Consider the following 17,199-nt stretch of genomic DNA (forward strand, 5'->3'; position numbering starts at 1 on the left):
GAGAGAGAGAGAGAGAGAGAGAGAGAGAGAGGTGGGCGGACGAATAAGTTGTGAAGTGTGGAAGGGAAGGAATAAGTAAGTTTGTTTTTATGCAGCGAAAGACACACACACACACACACACACACACACACACACACACACACACACACACACACACACACACACACAGAGAGAGAGAGAGAGAGAGAGAGAGAGAGAGAGAGAGAGAGAGAAATACATACATACATACATACATACATACATACATACATATAAACGCCTAAGTAAACATACATAAATATGAATACTTACACATACCTGTGAACGTACACACACACACACACACACACACACACACACACACACACGCTTACAAGAGTCAGACAAATGCAAGCACAAAGTAAAATATAAAATAAATATATAAATACATAATGTAACTAGAGAAATGAATATAGGTATGAATAAATACAAGCGTGAAATGATTTAACAACAATTCGAGTCGTGGAATCTTTTCTAATCAAATTCTGTATTCACTGTTTTGTTCATTCCTCGTCCCACTCTCCCTTTATTGTCATTATTCTACATGTTACATTCGCATCGTATTTGTATTTTTCTCTATTTTATGCTTTTCCAACTCCTCCTCCTCCTCCTCCTCCTCATTCTCTTTCTCCTTATCCTCCTCCTCTTCCTTCTCCTCCTCCTCCTCTTTCTCCTCCTGCAGTTCCTCCTTTGCTTCCAGATTCATTATTTTCTGTCATTATATTTATTCTGACTCATCATCGTTTATGTGTTTTTTTTTTCTCTCTCTCACTCTCTCTCTGTCTCGTTTCGTTATTCTTTCTCCTCCACCTCTTTTTCCTCCTCCACATACTTTTTTCACGTTTTCTACATGTCATTTTGTTTATTCTTCTGTCACTTTGTTATATATTTATCGTTTCGTCTTATACTCCTCTTCGTTTGTTGGTTTTTTTACTTTTTTTGTCTCGTTCTTTTCTCCTCCTCCTCTCTTATCCACATTATTCTACATATTTTCTACATATTTTATTCATTTTCCTTTACTGTGTTATTTTTCTCTTTTCTTCTTCCTCTTCGTCTATTTTTGTTTTTTTAATACTTCGTTATTCTTTTTATTTTCCTTAACTGTCTTATTTATTCCTCTTTTCCTCTAATACTCCTCTTCCCCTCATCCTTTTTTTTTTTTCTATTTTGTCTTCCTTGTCCCTCGTGTTACATATCTAGTCATCATATTTTCATAGGTAGTTCCTTTTTACTTTGCATTCTTCCCTATCGTCTTTCCTTCGTCATTCTATCAGCTATTTCATGTATTTTTATTCACCATGTTTTGTATGTTTCTTTTCATCCTGTCGTGCATTGATTCGCGGAAATGGGGGTTAAAAAAGCCGGCAGTGTGGCGTCCCGGTGAAGATATTCTGTAAAAATGTTTCGTAAAAATATTAAAGAATTGATCGCCAGTTTGAAATCTTTTGCCTCATCGTTTTTTTTTTTTTGTTTTTTTTTATTTATTTATTTATCTTTATTTTTGTTTTTGTTTGTTTGTTTATTTTTTATTTTATTATTTTTTTTATTTATTTTTTTTATTTTATTTATTTATTTTTTTTTTGTCTTTCTTAAGCCCTCAAGCAAGACTTCCCGTGCTGCTCTCCAATATTTCACTTTCTTTCCTATTTCCTTCCCGCATACTCCATTTCTCCCTCCACCTCCGAATTCCCTTCAGATATACAGCGATACAATCTTTTTTTTTTTTTCCTTTGCATATTTTTCTTCTTCATCCGTCCATTTTGGCAACCATACAGTTTTATTTTACTGCATTTTTTTTCTTCTGCAAAGCTTCATATCTTCTTCCACCTCCAATTTCCCTTCACATACACAAGCAGCAAGAAATATTTTCCTTGCATATTTTTTTTTTTTTTCCACTTTCGCAACCATACAGTGCTAATTTATCCTATATTTTTTTCCTCCCTAGACTTCATATTGTCTTCCTGATCTAATTTTCTTCCAGATATACATAACTACACACTTTTTTTTTCTCTCTCTTTTATGCATATTCCAATTTTTCTTTCTAGCTGAGCATTCACAGTTATTTTCTTCCGTTTTCTTCTCTTTTATTTTTCTTTTATTTTATCTCTCGTCACATATTCTCTTTTTTCCCCCCGTCGCATATCCCACCAATCTCTTTCTTTCAGATTAAAAAAAATTCTAACTACCAATATTTTACGTTTATCTTTTGCCTTTATTTCTTGCTTTCTTCCGTCAGTGTTTCTCCTTCGTCCTATGCCTGTCCTTCCTTTCGTATTGACCTGTTTTCTTCTTATCTTCTTCCTTCCTAGTTCCTTTTCTTTATTTTTTACGTGACCTCATTCTTGAGCTTCTGTTTTTTTTTTTTTTTGTGTGTGTGTGTGCGTTCGTGTGTGTGTGTGAGAGAGATCTGAATATATTTGTTATTTATCTGCAATTTTTCTCAAGTCCAGAAACTTTTTTTATATCGCTATATTTTCTTTATTCAAACATTTTCCTTTCCTTTATTGCATATCTCTCTCTCTCTCTCTCTCTCTCTCTCTCTCTCTCTCTCTCTCTCTCTCTCTCTCTCTCTCTCTCTCTCTCTCTCTCTCTCTCTCATCTTTCCTTCAGCTATCTTATCCATTTTCTCTCACCTCATCTCCTCTCAATCTCTTCCTGTACTTCCTTCCCTCTCCTCACTTGTCTATTCCTTCCTTTATCCTCTCCTCTTCCTCCCTCTCCTCTGCTCCATTATATCTACGAGTTTCTATTCCTTGTGAGTCCCGGGAAGAGGTTTCATATGCAAAAGAGAGAGGAAAGGATGTGGTTTTAATCCCGGCACGGACATATATCATTATTATGTGCCTGATGCGAAATGGTATGTATACTCTCTCTCTCTCTCTCTCTCTCTCTCTCTCTCTCTCTCTCTCTCTCTCTCTCTCTCTCTCTCTCTCTCTCTCTGCTTCAGTTTTGCTATCAGATCTCTTGCTGATTTTTCTCTTTATATTTTGTCACTCATTGTTGTTTGACGTGAGTGGGTGTGTGATGAAAGCCTCCTCTTTATAACATTATCCTCCTCCTCCTCCTCCTCCTCCTCCTCCTCCTCCTCCTCCTCCTCCTCCTCTATTTTCACCAGCGCCATCATCGTTATCTTTCCTAGGGAGGCGACGTGGAGTGGCTTGAGCTCAGGTAGATACAAGAGATTCCAGGTTCGATCCCTGCGGTCCTTTGTATCTCTGTTCACGCTTCGGGTGATTACGAATTACTGGGAGAGAGAGAGAGAGAGAGAGAGAGAGAGAGAGAGAGAGAGAGAGAGAGGGGGGAGAAGGAATGGGGATGGGGAAGATTTTATTATATATATATAGAAGAAAAATTTATATGTCTAATTTAAAAATGGCGTATTACAAGAAATTATTTACTTCGAAAATGAAGAAGGAAGAAAAGGAGGGAAGGAAGGGAAGAAAACAAGAAAACATTGAACGGGCAGGGAAGAAAGGAATGACAGAAATAGCAGAGAGAGAGAGAGAGAGAGAGAGAGAGAGAGAGAGAGAGAGAGAGAGAGAGAGAGAGAGAGAGAGAGAGAGAGAGAGAATGGCAAGACACTAAACGCCCTACGAGACAGACCTTTGAGGGAAAAAGTGTCTGTATATATTCATAAATAGTGGGAGGAAAACTTGATAATGTGACCCCGACATGGAGATGAGAGCTGGCGAGGGGAGACTCTTGTTTTTCATCCCGCGTGCCGCCTTTATCATAATTTTTCCTCATAAGCAAGAAGAAGAAACGAGGAAAGGATAGTTGGCACCTTCCTCCTCTCTTATTCATTGTCTTCTTTCTCCTCCTCCTCTTCCTCCTCCTCTTCTTCTTCCCTCTCCTCCTCCTTCCGGTTCTTAGCTTCTTTACTCCTCTTCCGGTTTCCTCTTTATATTTTTCCTTGTGAATTTTTGCGCCCTTGACTTTGCCCTTCCTTCTCCTCCTCTTCCTCTCTCTCCTCTTTCTTCTTTTTTTTCTTTTTCCCTCTTCTGCTTTCTTTTCTTATTCTTTCGCTCCTCTTCTCTCGGTTTTCTCTTTATATACCCTCCTAAATTCTTACATTCTTAACTTTGCTTTTATTCATTCATCTTTGTGATACTCCTTCTTTCCTTCCTTCTTTCTTCTTTTTTTCTCTTTTCTTGCGTTGTTTTATTCTTCCTCTCCTCTTGCTCCGGTTTCTTCTTCTGTTTTTCTTTTTTTTTTCTTTTTTCTTCCTGAACTTCACATTCTTGACTTTCTCCTCTTCATTTACCTCTCCGCTTCACCTCCTCTTCTGTCTTTATTCTAATTCTCACTCCTTTTCTTCTTCTTGATTTTTTTCTATTCTTAAACTTGCCCCTTTCCTTCTTCTTTATACTTCTCCTCCTCTTCCTCCCCTTCTTCATCTTTCTTTTTTTTTTTCTTTTCTTCAGTTCTCCCTTTCCTTCTCTTCCTTTTTGAATTTTACCATTTTGTACCTCAACTTTCTTATTCCTCCTGCCTCTCTTCTTCCTCCTCCTCGTCCTTCTCCTCCTCCTTCCCACACATTACTTCTTTTTCATCGACCATCCCCTCGTATTTATATTTTCCTTCCCTCCATATCATCCTTTACACTCCTCACTCTTCACTCATCACTCCCACCACCCTGTCCTTCTCTTCCTCCTCCTCCTCCTCCTCCTCCCCACACATTACTTCATCGACCATTCCCTCCTATTCGTATCTTCCTTTCCCCTATATCACCCATTACACTCCTCCCACCCTTCACTCATCCCTACTAACCCGCCCTTCCCCTCCTTCCTATGAGTCAGAACTAGTTTCCTCTTCCCTCCTGTTTGCGCACCTAGGAGGCGTGACACTCCCTCCCGTGCGTGACTCCTCAGCGCTATGGCAAGGTGCTGGCAGATAGAGTGCTGATAAAGGGTCGGCGAGCAGACACAGGGGTAAATTAGGCCACTTGTCACCTATGGATCTCATTGCTTATCTCTTTGTTTATCTTTTTACGTGTATTGTGGGGGAGGGGATGTGGGTAGGGGATACGTAGTGAGTGTACCTGCATGTTTTATGTGTGTGCGTGCGTGTGTGAGTGTGTGGGTGCGTGTGGACGTGAGGAATAAGAACGGAAATATCGTTGAAGGACATACAAAGAAAAAAATAAAAAGACATGACAAACCGTGTCAAAAAATGAGGGTAATGATGTAAAGATACACACACAAAAAAAAAAAAATCATGAACGAGGTAATGGGATGCAAAGCAGGTGCATGCAAGGGAGAAGGAATCAATTGACCTCTGATATGTAGGACGAAAATACAAACATTTACAGCGGCCTTAGTAAAAATCCCTCCAGCATTTTAAAGCTTAAAAACACAGATCGTCACCTTGATGACGCTGATGTGAGTCAAGGTCGTATAGGAACACCTCGGTAAAGATATATTAAAATGACACAAACACAGGAAAAAAAAAAAAAAAGAGGGAAAGACGTAGGGTGCATGGTGATATAATTGAAGTATTTAAAACTTTCCCTGCAATTTGGTGTGGTCTTTCCTAACTCTTAACCATTCTGAGATCTTTCTTCTTACTTCGCAGTCATCTCGGAGCATTATACTAGCTAAAAAATTGTTAAATCTATTCCTTTATTTTTCTTTTTTTGCCGATGTTTATTAAGATATCATTGCTTCTAGTGCTGTGAGGTGTTGCATATCACATTAAAAGGCTTAAATAGGTTATAGGATTCAAGAAACGAGATACAAGTCAGTCTCTTCTGGTGAAGGAACAAGTTAAAAACACATACCAGTGGCTATGAATTGGACAAAGTCAAATCCTAAAATAAGATAGGCAAAAATTGGTTAACAACTATAATTGTAGGTGAGTGGCACAGTCTTGGCATGATCCTGGTGAGTGCCCAGACGTTAGGTTGCTTCGGGAGGAGGGTGGGTAAATGCAGTCATGCGGCAGGTGGTGAGTTTTAAGACGCGTTCATGAGCTGCCTTTGTCATCTGGCCCTTTGAAGTCTCCTTATTTATTCTCTTCTTGTTATGCAGATAGATAGACAGAGAGAGATAGATATAGATTTAGATATGTTTTTTTCCTTTTTTTTATTTCTTTTTATCAGTCACTGCAGGATTATCAATGGAAATAGAGCAATAATGTGCTTGTATCTGATTAAGCTTGTCGTTCTGTTCTGTTTTGTTTTCTATTATTATTATTATTATTATTATTATTATTATTATTATTATTATTATTATTATTATTGTTATTATTATTATTATTATTATCATCATCATCATCATTATCACCAACGCAGTATTATCATCATCATCATCATCATCATCATCATCATCATCATCAGTCACCAGCAGCATTTCCGTACACACATACACCCTTTCATCAGACAGTATCGTTCACCCAGCGCCTTATTATATTCCTTATTTATTGCACCGTGTGTATCGTGGCCTTGTGCATCTCTGCCTCTCAATCTGCCTCGCACTCCATCAGTTCACAATTAACCTGGATAACCTTGACTCCTGCTGGGTGAAAAAACAAACAGCACAGAGATTAATGGAAGGGAACCTGGGTGGCAGACTAGAGCGCTATTTTAAAAACTTTGCCTTCTCCCCTCTATCTTACATCGCTGAAAAAAAAAAAAAAAAGAGGAGGAAGAACTAGAGAAAGAATAGAAGATAATGAGGAAGAAAGGATGGCGATGACGAGAATAGAGAGAGAGTGGGAGAAACCGAAGAAAGATGATGAGAGAAAGAATAAATAATGAAGAAATAAAAACAAGAATGTAATGACGAGAGAGAGAGAGAGAGAGAGAGAGAGAGAGAGAGAGAGAGAGAGAGAGAGAGAGAGAGAGAGAGAGAGAGAGAGAGAGAGAGAGAGAGAGCACCTGCCTCCCACTCGTACTTAGGACCAGGAAGAGAGTCGTCTAATCAAAGGAACACTTGGGATCCGCTTTATGGATTTTCTTCTTCAACTTTAAAAATGTGACATGTAACCAAGAGAGGGTTTTCCGGCTGTTAGGTCAAGGGTATCACGGTGCCTGCCAGGTGTGCGGGGACGGGGTGGGGGGAGGAAGACAGGTGTATGTGGGAGAGGAAGGGAGGGACGAGGACAGGTTCGTGTTGGATAGAAAAGGGAGACAGGTGTGAGTGAAGAGACACGTATGTGGGGAGGAAGGAAGACAGCTGAGTGTGTGTGGGGGAAGACAGGTGTATTGGAAAGGGATGGGGGGTAACAGGTGTGTACGTGGCTTTCTGTAAAATGTAAGAAGTTTCTATCATTATTATTATTATTATTATTATTGTTATTATTATTATTATTATTATTATTATTATTATTATTATTATTATTATTATTATTATCATCATCATCATCATTTGTTTTTTTTATTTTTTTTAAGCATGGTGGACCAATACAGGGATGGTATAACTACTTCTACTACTACTACTACTGCTGCTAATACTGCTACTTCTTCTTCTTCTTCTTCTTCTTCTTCTTCTTCTTCTTCTTCTTCTTCTTCTTAGGAATTGCTACGTGTGGACGTGCTGGCTTCTTGCAGCTTCCCTCATATCGTTATGTTCTTATCTCCTCCTCCTTCTCTTCCTCCTCCTCCTCCTTTTCCTCCTCCTCGTTCATTATTCCATTTCAGTATAATCCTACGCTTATTTTAGATCAAATAGTATAATTAATCGCAAACAATTTCTTGTAAGCCAATAGGTCTGCTGCTGCTGCTGCTTGCTCCTCCTTTGTTTCTTTGTGTTCCTTTGTACCCCAACCACCACCACCACCACCACCACCACCACCACCGTCATCATCATCATTATCATCATCATTATCACCATTACGTAATCTGCATCTCTGTTCTGTTCGTCCCCCAAGACGCTCTCTCTCTCTCTCTCTCTCTCTCTCTCTCTCTCTCTCTCTCTCTCTCTCTCTCTCTCTCTCTCTCTCTCTCTCTCTCTCTCTCTCTCTCTCTCTCTCTCTCTCTCTCTCTCTCTCTCTCTCTCTCTCTCTCTCTCTCTCGCTTGACGTGCACCTCGCCATTGCTGTACCCTCTCGTTTCGTGTCTTTTTTTTTTTTTTTCTTCGTATCCGTACTTATAGTAATTGCTTATTCATGCGTCTGTCTTGTCTTGTGCGTGTGTCCGTGTGCGTGGCCGTGTTCACGTCGGTGTGTCCGTTCATTTATTTCTATTCCATGTTTACTTTATTCTTCCTTTTTCTCACCCGTGTTTGTGTCTTGCCAGTAATTCCTGTTTGTTTGTACGTCAGAGCGTTGTTGTAATCATTCAATTTAAATTATGCACGCTACCTGTCTTGTTTGTCCTGAAGTGTGATGAATAAAATACACACCTGCTCATCTCCCCACTCACCTGTCCTGCGGTGCTCCTTGCCATTAATACCCCTGTCTGCTCCATTTCCGCTACTCCGTATCTTTCAAGTTAAAAGTACTTAATTCCCTTAAAAACCTCGCAATGTTTAATCTTTTGTGCATCTGCTCCTGCCCAGTGTTACGCAGCTCGTTACTCGTATTATACCTGCCCCCACCTATATATACAATTTCTACGTTGTGCTTCCGATAAGGCTACCCGTGAAATGGAAAAGCTCAAGGGCAGTGCTCCAGGTTAGAGACAGTCTGCATTAAAGTGATATTGTCCACGGCATATATCGCGGACAGCTTGTGAATCTACGTCAGAGAAAGAGACATGTTGGAAAAATATAGCAATAGAGTAAAGAACATGTAACATCAAGTGACAGTGTTGGGAGGTGAATTATCTGAGATGTCAAGCAAGATAGACAATGAAAAATCTCACAGCTAGTTATTTAAAATAGAAAAGCTGGAAATGAAAGCACTACATTAACACCGGATTCCGAGGTGATGTGGTTTTTTAGGAAGAAATCTAGAGTAATATAATAAATAAGGCAGGAAATGAAAGTCTTACAGGTAGTTAGTTTACATAGAAAAGCCAAAAAAAAAGGCTAGCAAAAAATCAAATATTAAACCAACACTGAATATCCAAGCGACACTTAGGTGAAGTAAACTTAAAGATATTAAAGTAGATGGACAGTGAAAGTCTTATGGGTGTAGAGTCTACAAGTAAAGACATTACGAGATTGTACATGACAGTTAAGTTACAAAAACCAATGTGAATGTAATAACGTATGTAACACTTCGGTATGATCTCACTTAACAGAAAGATATTAAAGTAGATGGGCTGTGAAAGTCTTACGGATCGAGTCACAGGTATACACACTCACAGGTAAAGTCGTGGACGTAGCCAAGACACACGCTGCCCCTGTACGTAACTTCGTCTCCTGAGCCTCTAAGTTTGCGACGTGGAGAATCCCTTACCGCGGGGACACAAGGGCGTGTGTGACATCCGAGCTCCTGTAGTTTATCTTCCTTACGCTCCCTAAGGTGCGTGAGTTTATCGACCAAGCCACGCAGGGATGGACAGGACAGGTGTGTGGCGGTCTGCACCCTGCCTGCCCGCACCCTCGCTTCGCCAGGTGTTGTTAACGTTTCCTTAGGTTAGGTTAAGTATTGTTGGTCTGATAAGTCAGATTAAGTTAGGTTAGGCTGGGTGAGGTTGGTTGTGGAATCGTAGTCCATGTTAGGTTGGATTTGGTAAAGTTAGTCTAAGTTTGGCTGTTGGTCGTGGAATGATAGCTGGGTATTGATTATTTGCTTTAATTGTGTTCGTCATATTGGTGAAAAAATGTGTTATCCTCTCTCTCTCTCTCTCTCTCTCTCTCTCTCTCTCTCTCTCTCTCTCTCTCTCTCTCTCTCTCTCTCTCTCTCTCTCTCTCTCTCTCTCTCTCTCTCTCTCTCTCTCTCTCTCTCTCTCTCTCTCTCTCTCTCTCTCAGTCTAGCAACAGCATAATCTATATTGGCATGTACGTCGTTACCGTTGCAAAAGTCACTAAAGCACTCATTAAATTTACGAAATCTAAAATCCGTTGCGAGATTGTACAAGGCAGTTGCTTCAATTACGTTACCTTTAAAGAAGAGAGAGAGAAAGAAAAAAGCGAATGTAATGACGCATCTAAACAATAAAGTATACGAGCATAATCTTACTTAACAGAACATAAAACTTTGTCTGCCAGAAAGAGGAAGGTGTAATTCTGAACATTTACCGTGCAGCCTTTACGCCACAACGAATGCGCTAATGAAGGTTATAAATATTTCATGCATTCACCAGTATTAACTCGTGGATGTGAGAAGTGTGAAGTGTTTTAAAGCTCTAGAATGTAGCGCTAAGTAGAATCTCCAGGAAGAATGACGTAATAATGTGGTCAGTGTGTGGTGTTTCTGTAAAAAGGAGGTTACTTACAGAGTGTGGATGGAGCGTAGGTTTGGACACGTCTTGAACAGTGTGTGTGTGGAGGGAGAGAAAGCTTCGTGTCTGCAGATATGAATAGGGATGTTTGTAAGAATATTATGAGCTATTACCAATACTAGAGGGAGATGATTGGTGAAATGAGAAAGATAAAAGAATCGGGGTGGAAAAAATCACAAGAAGTATTTCTTTTTTATTTCATCACCACTAACACAAAATTAAAAGGTTAAAAAAAAAATATATATATATATATATATATATATATATATATATATATATATATATATATATATATATATATATATATATATATATATATATATATATATATATATATATATATACGTAAAAGCGACAAGTAAACTGTCAGTGATAAAATACCAACCAAGCGATGGAGAAAAAAAAAACGAGTCACCGCCAACAGAAAACGGGGTGTAGAGACGAGATCAGATTTAGGTGAGAGGGATCGCGTACTACAATAAGGCAAGGGAAGGCTTTGTCGGCCAGTGAACCAATAACGCGATCACTTCACACTGATGGTAATTCTATTCATGTACTATCGCTACCTGTGTTACTGTGCGTGATTACTAATTAATTCAAACATTGCAACACCTGTCCATTATATCAACACGTTGAGTGAAGCACCTGTATTGTATTTTTACCTGCGCATCGACCACGCCGTCTCATCACTCACCGTACTCATCACCGGCTCTGTCCTTTACCTCACCTGCCCACTAATTTGCATACCCGCCTCGTTCCTCCGCACATTATCTCACCTGTCCATTAGTGTCGCCGCTCAGCTCAGAGTCGCGCGCCGCCCTTTGCAGGATGAGGCTCGGAACCAGGTGGTGTGCGCGGGTCTCGCCTCACAGCTCCCCCTCCACGCTGACACCAATACTCATAATAAGCAGCCCCTGTGTGTGAAATATGCCCACGTGTATTCTGAAGCAGGGGATGAACAGGACGCCTTGCTACAGTGCGCTATACACATTCTTTACAATCTTTATTTTTGGCCTTGTTCGTAACGTTTCCTCTGTATGATTTTCAGTATATTTTTCACTGTAATTTCTATAATCTAGTTTGAGTCACTTGGTTCTTTCAGTACTCCCACAGTAAATGTTTTGCCCGAATATTAAGAAGCCTAACAAGGACACACATGGCAAGGCTGAAACGCGCCACACAACACGATGAAGGTTGTGAAAGATTGATCATTTCCAGGTCTGATATAAAACGACTAAAACATTCTCAGAGCAACAACACACCACTGTCCTTCACCCCGTCCACCCCTCGGCCTCCCCTGCACCTGGCCTGAGGGAGACACACAGCCGGTCGAAGGCGCCAGACAAGGATGCAGACGCCTTAAGTCAGCCATTTTTTCCGTCAATAAATGTTGAGTCACACGCGCCGCGAATCATCCACTATTGTTCTCTTTCTCGCGCCTGATTCCAAGCTGCTGATGAACATTTCCTTGTCAGGCCGCGTGTGGGTGACTGAGGACACGAACCTACCACGAGAAACACAAAGGAAGAAGATTATCCTGAGGCTATAATTCATAATATCCTGTCTAGTCGTTCCGCCACGTCCAGCGCACCCCGGCGGCATAAAGAACACAAGTGGTCGTTCCTGTACCAGCACGACAAACACATCAGCCAAACATGTGAGTCCAGGAGGGGAACAACAAAACGTCATCTTTCTTTAGTGTGTATGTAGTTTGAAAGTTATTAATCTATTGACGATACGCGAAACTTTACGAGTATTTTGCCGCATGCTATGACCACTATGTGCAAATGCGTTTGATACAGAAATATTTATCCGCAATAATATTGGCAGATATTTTGCCATGAAGTATTATGAATCGCCGCTAACTATTTCCGATAACCGCTTACGATGGAAAGGTTCAACGCTTCCGGCTCAACCTTTTGCTGGAAAAAAAAAAAAAAAGCGAATAAAGGATCTCTATTCCCCGAGTCTGTGATTTTTCAAAGAGACTGATTAGTGAAGAGAAAGTCTAGTGATTTCATGCAAACTTCTAAAACCCAGTTTTTTTTTTTTTTATGTAGTGATAAACAGACTGGGTAAAGAGAGAGAGAGAGAGAGAGAGAGAGAGAGAGAGAGAGAGAGAGAGAGAGAGAGAGAGAGAGAGAGAGAGAGAGAAAGGGCCCCAGGTTCAAATATCCAGCTCTGTGGACAAAATGTGGGTTTGTCTCGCTTCATGCTTTAGCCCCAGTTCACTTTGCAACACAACCCCAACAAGACACCCTACGCCAGTGTGGCGTGGTAGACGGCTTTACCAGCTCCCCTTGAACTATTTCAGAAGGGCTTTGCAGTTAAATCGTATTATATAAGAATATAAGAAAAATAAGGAGACTGCAAGTGACAAGTTGGCAAGACCTCTTATGAGCACTTGAAACTTGCCATCTGCCATCATCATTATGTTTATCCCGCGTCCTCACGGAAAATTTAATGACTGGACACTTACCGCGGTCTTGTTGAGCTTGTTCGAGTCCTCTACAATACTGTTTGTGAACCAATTTTTGCCTAATTCGATTTTACATTTCATTTTGCCTAACTTATCACTAATGATTTGTATTTCTTTTTTTTTATTATGTAGAAGGGAAACTGGCCAATGGCAACAAAAAGAGGTAAAAAAAAAAGAGATCCACTGAGTTCCTACTCTCAAAACCCTATAATTCATTTAAATACGTCATATTATATCACCACACACCCAACGCCCTCCCCTTTTTTTTTCTCTGAGCCTTTGTGTCTTTTATATTCTCTCCACCGAGGCATAGTTTTGTCATTTCTCTTTTCTACATCATTGACTCACATACTGGTGTTCTCAAGGTGACGATCAGTGTTTTTATGCTGGAGAGATTTTTATTAACGCCTCTGTAAATTATGGTATTTTCGTCCTTCATATCAGCAGCCAATTGATTCCTTCTCCCACGTATGCATCTGTTTTCCACATCATTAACCTCGTTCCTCGCTTTTATTTGCATTTTTCTTATTTGTCCTCACATCATTACCTTCATTTCTCGACGCTGTTTGTTCTCCGTGTTTTTTTCTTTTTTTTTATTACCTTCACTGGTATTCTTGTTGTTCTTTGTTTTGCATCCACTTACACACACACACACACACACACACACACACACACACACACACACACACACACACACACACTTACACTTTTGCCCCCCTTTTGCTGTCCTCTCCCACCTCTTCCAGACTTTCTCTCATTTTTTTTTCTCCTTTTTTTTCTGCATCCCTGTGTTCCTTGTTTCCTTGCCTGCCTCAACCACGACCGCCGTCCCCAACATCGCCCACTCCTCCTCTTCCTCCTCCTCCTCCTCCTCCTCCTCCTCCACAAGCAGCTCTCTCAGCCAACTTTTTACCACACAACTCACCGCTCCAAAAACCCAGTTCGCTACACTGCCTCTAACACCCAAGAGTCCTGGACAAACAACACACTCGTTTTCCACCACACCACCAACACCACTCAACTCTTACCACTGCTTTTACTACTACTACCGCTACTACTACTACTACTACTACTACTACTACTACTACTACTACTACTACTACTACTACTGCTGCTGCTGCTGCTACTGCTTCTACAATAATACAAGGAGGTAATAAGAAGAAAAGGAGAAAAGAAGTGAAAAATTAGACATCAGTAACGTGATAGTAAGTTGGTTTTCAGATTTTCAGTGCAAAAGGAGAGAGAGAGAGAGAGAGAGAGAGAGAGAGAGAGAGAGAGAGAGAGAGAGAGAGAGAGAGACTGTGTGTGTAGACGGAGAAATATAAATATAGAGAAGGAAAAGAAATGTGAAGTAAAAAGGGACGATAAAAACAATATAATAACAATAATAATAATAATAATAATAATAATAATAATAATAATAATAATAATAATAATAGTAGTAATAGAAGAAACAATATTATCATTAACAATTAGGATATTTGCCACACCGCCTTACCTCAAATAACGGTAATAATTACAACATTATGTCACAATTCTGAGCTTGAATACAAAGAACTGTTTACATAAATCTTGCCAGCGTAAAATTTTGTGTACCTCATTTCATTCCATTCTTTCTGTGTCTCATTTTCAAATCTTTAATTCTTCTAACTTCTTTTTTTTTCATTCTTTTTTGTATTTTTTTTTCTGGTTCATGAATATTACTTACCTCATTTTATATTATTTATTTTGTGTCTTATTTCTTTTTTTTTCTTTCTTTCAGTATCATTACCTTTTTTTTTATTTCTAGTGTATTTTGTTCGTTCTTTTCTTTCTTTCTAAGCATATTTTTTTATCTCACTCTATTTCATTCAATCTGTACTTCATTTCCTCGTTTTTCCCTCCGTTCTTTCACTTTTTCTCTTTTTTTTATCCTTCATATTCACGTATCTCTTCTAACATTAAAAAAAAAAGATTCTTTACTTCTTTTCATTTCTTTCCTTCTGTATCTCTTGCTATTTTTCTCTCATTCTATTTTTTCCCTAATTTCTTCCTCTTCTTATCTTTCCACACATTGCCTTTGGACATCAATCTCCCACGTGAGGTAATTAGTAGCTTTGTGTCTCTGATTGATGATGTTAATATATGTTTGCCGCCCTTGTCTGTTCTTTGTCTGTCCAATATGTATCAGTGTATTCTATTTACTTCTGTTCAGTTGTCTCTCTCTCTCTCTCTCTCTCTCTCTCTCTCTCTCTCTCTCTCTCTCTCTCTCTCTCTCTCTCTCTCTCTCTCTCTCTCTCTCTCTCTCTCTCTCTCTCTCTCTCTCTCTCTGCTTATATCTATTGCTTAATTTTAAAATAACATAATTGCTCGTGGTTTATGTTACTAGTAATTAATGATGATGGACGGATAATTGTGTGCTTGTAGTAGTAGTAGTAGTAGTAGTAGTAGTAGTAGTAGTAGTAGTAGTAGTAGTAGTAGTAACAGTTTTTGTTGTTGCTGGCGCTGTTGTTACTGATTTTGTTGCTGTTGTTGTTGTAATAGCAGTAGTACTAGTATTGATGGTGGTGGTGATGATAATGATGATGATGATGATGAGTTATAATAACGAGTAATAATACTAATAATGATAATAATAATAATAATAATAATAATAATAATAATAATAATAATAATAATGACACTACTACTACTACTACTACTACTACTACTGCTGCTGCTGCTGCTGCTACTACTACTGCTGCTGCTGCTGCTGTTGCTGCTGCTGATGGTACTGCTACTACAACTACTACTAGTACTACTACTACTACTACTACTACTACTACTACTACTACTACTACTACTACTGCTGCTGCTGCTGCTGCTACTATTACCACTACAACTGATGATAACAACAACAACAACGACAACAACAACAACTACAACTACAACGTTTATATAATGCCGCTGACAAACATTTTATTGATCAATTAGCCAACCATTTGAATCGTAATGCATTGGGGATTTACACAGAAAAAGTCAAACAAACAGGGAAATTTAATTGCAAAGTTATAACGAAAAAAAATAAATAAATAAACACACTGACGATCAATATTGTAGTCGTTAACCTTGTGACGAGTGGGAAGGGAAGTGCTCCTTATGCATGATTTAGCGTGTTCATGACCCTCATACTTGCCTCAGTATTGCTTCACTCCATAAACACTAGCACTCTGCAGCACGAAACTGTTTTCACGCCTCATTGCTGCGACCTTCGTAAAAGTATTGTGTATCAAGAAGGGGGGGTTGAGATGAATGTTTTCAAATTTTTCTCGTGATAGATGAAGAAAATAGTGTAGTAGTAGTAATAGTAGTAGTAGTAATAGTAGTAGTAGTAATAGTAGCATCAGTAATGGTGGTAGTCGTGATGCTGATAATCATAGTACTGGTGGTAGTAATAGCAATAGTAGTGGTGGTATTCGTGGTAGTAGTAGTAGTAGAAGTAGTAGTAGTAGTAGTAGTAGTAGTAGTAGTAGTAGTAGTAGTAGTAGTTGTTATTGTTGTTGTAGTTGTTGTTGTTCTTGTTGTTGTTGTTGCTGCTTTTTTTGTTCTTGATGTTCTTGTTTTAGTTCTTGTTTTTGCTCTCTTAGCAGCAGCAGCAGCAGTAGTAGTATTAGTAATAGTAGTAGTAGTAGTAATAGTAGTAGTAGTAGTAGCAGTAGAAGAAGAAGAAATAGTAGTAGCAGTAGTAACAGAAGTAGTAGTAGTAGTAATAGTATAGTAGTAGTAGTAGTAGTAGTAGCAGTAGCAGCAGCAATAGTCTGGCTCCCTTTGTCTTGCTTACATTCACTACACTCCCATGTCATTCACTTTACACTTTTGTCCAATCGTTTCCATCACCAGTAACGACCTCTTGTTACACGACTTTACGATTAGTGTCTGCCTTGCGTCTGTCTCGCTCTGTGCACGGGAAGAAATGTATAGTCAGTTCGCTATAGTGGCACGGCGGCCGGCTAGTTAAGGAGCTGTCAGGCCGTGGCGATCGTTGTGGCTCTATTGATAAAGATTCTTGTACCTTGAGTGTCCCGTCCTGGATTCGTTCTCTTGCCGCTCCTCTTTTACGGTCAGTATCTCTTTCACAACTGACTCATAGAATTGTAGTGATAGTATAGTCACCAGTATCTCGATTACTTCTAACTCATGGAATTTGTACAGTATACTCGTACTATTCACACAGACACCCTCATAAGGTCTACTACGGCTGTTGCTGTCTGTTTTTTTCAATTGTATTCCTTTATATCTCAGTATTTCATAGCAGTGGTTGAGAGTGTAACAAAGGGAGACAAGTGCCTTACTTTACACAATTCCTCCTCGTAAATGGTAGTGCAAGTTTTAGGATCCTGCATGGTACCATTAT

At 39.3% G+C, this 17,199-nt stretch overlaps 1 long non-coding RNA gene across 1 annotated transcript in view; it reads left to right on the top strand.

Annotated features, from left to right (window-relative positions):
* LOC135105553 (uncharacterized) overlaps window positions 1–12,293 on the top strand; it is a 164,542-nt gene extending 152,249 nt beyond the window's left edge. Inside the window, exon 5 of the long non-coding RNA XR_010270904.1 lies at window positions 11,824–12,293. This is a non-coding gene — a long non-coding RNA (uncharacterized LOC135105553). The remainder of the gene's footprint in view (window positions 1–11,823) is intronic.
* The last annotated feature ends 4,906 nt before the right edge of the window (window positions 12,294–17,199 follow it).

This window comes from Scylla paramamosain, chromosome 12, assembly GCF_035594125.1.
Source record: "Scylla paramamosain isolate STU-SP2022 chromosome 12, ASM3559412v1, whole genome shotgun sequence".
Lineage (NCBI taxonomy): Eukaryota > Metazoa > Arthropoda > Malacostraca > Decapoda > Portunidae > Scylla > Scylla paramamosain.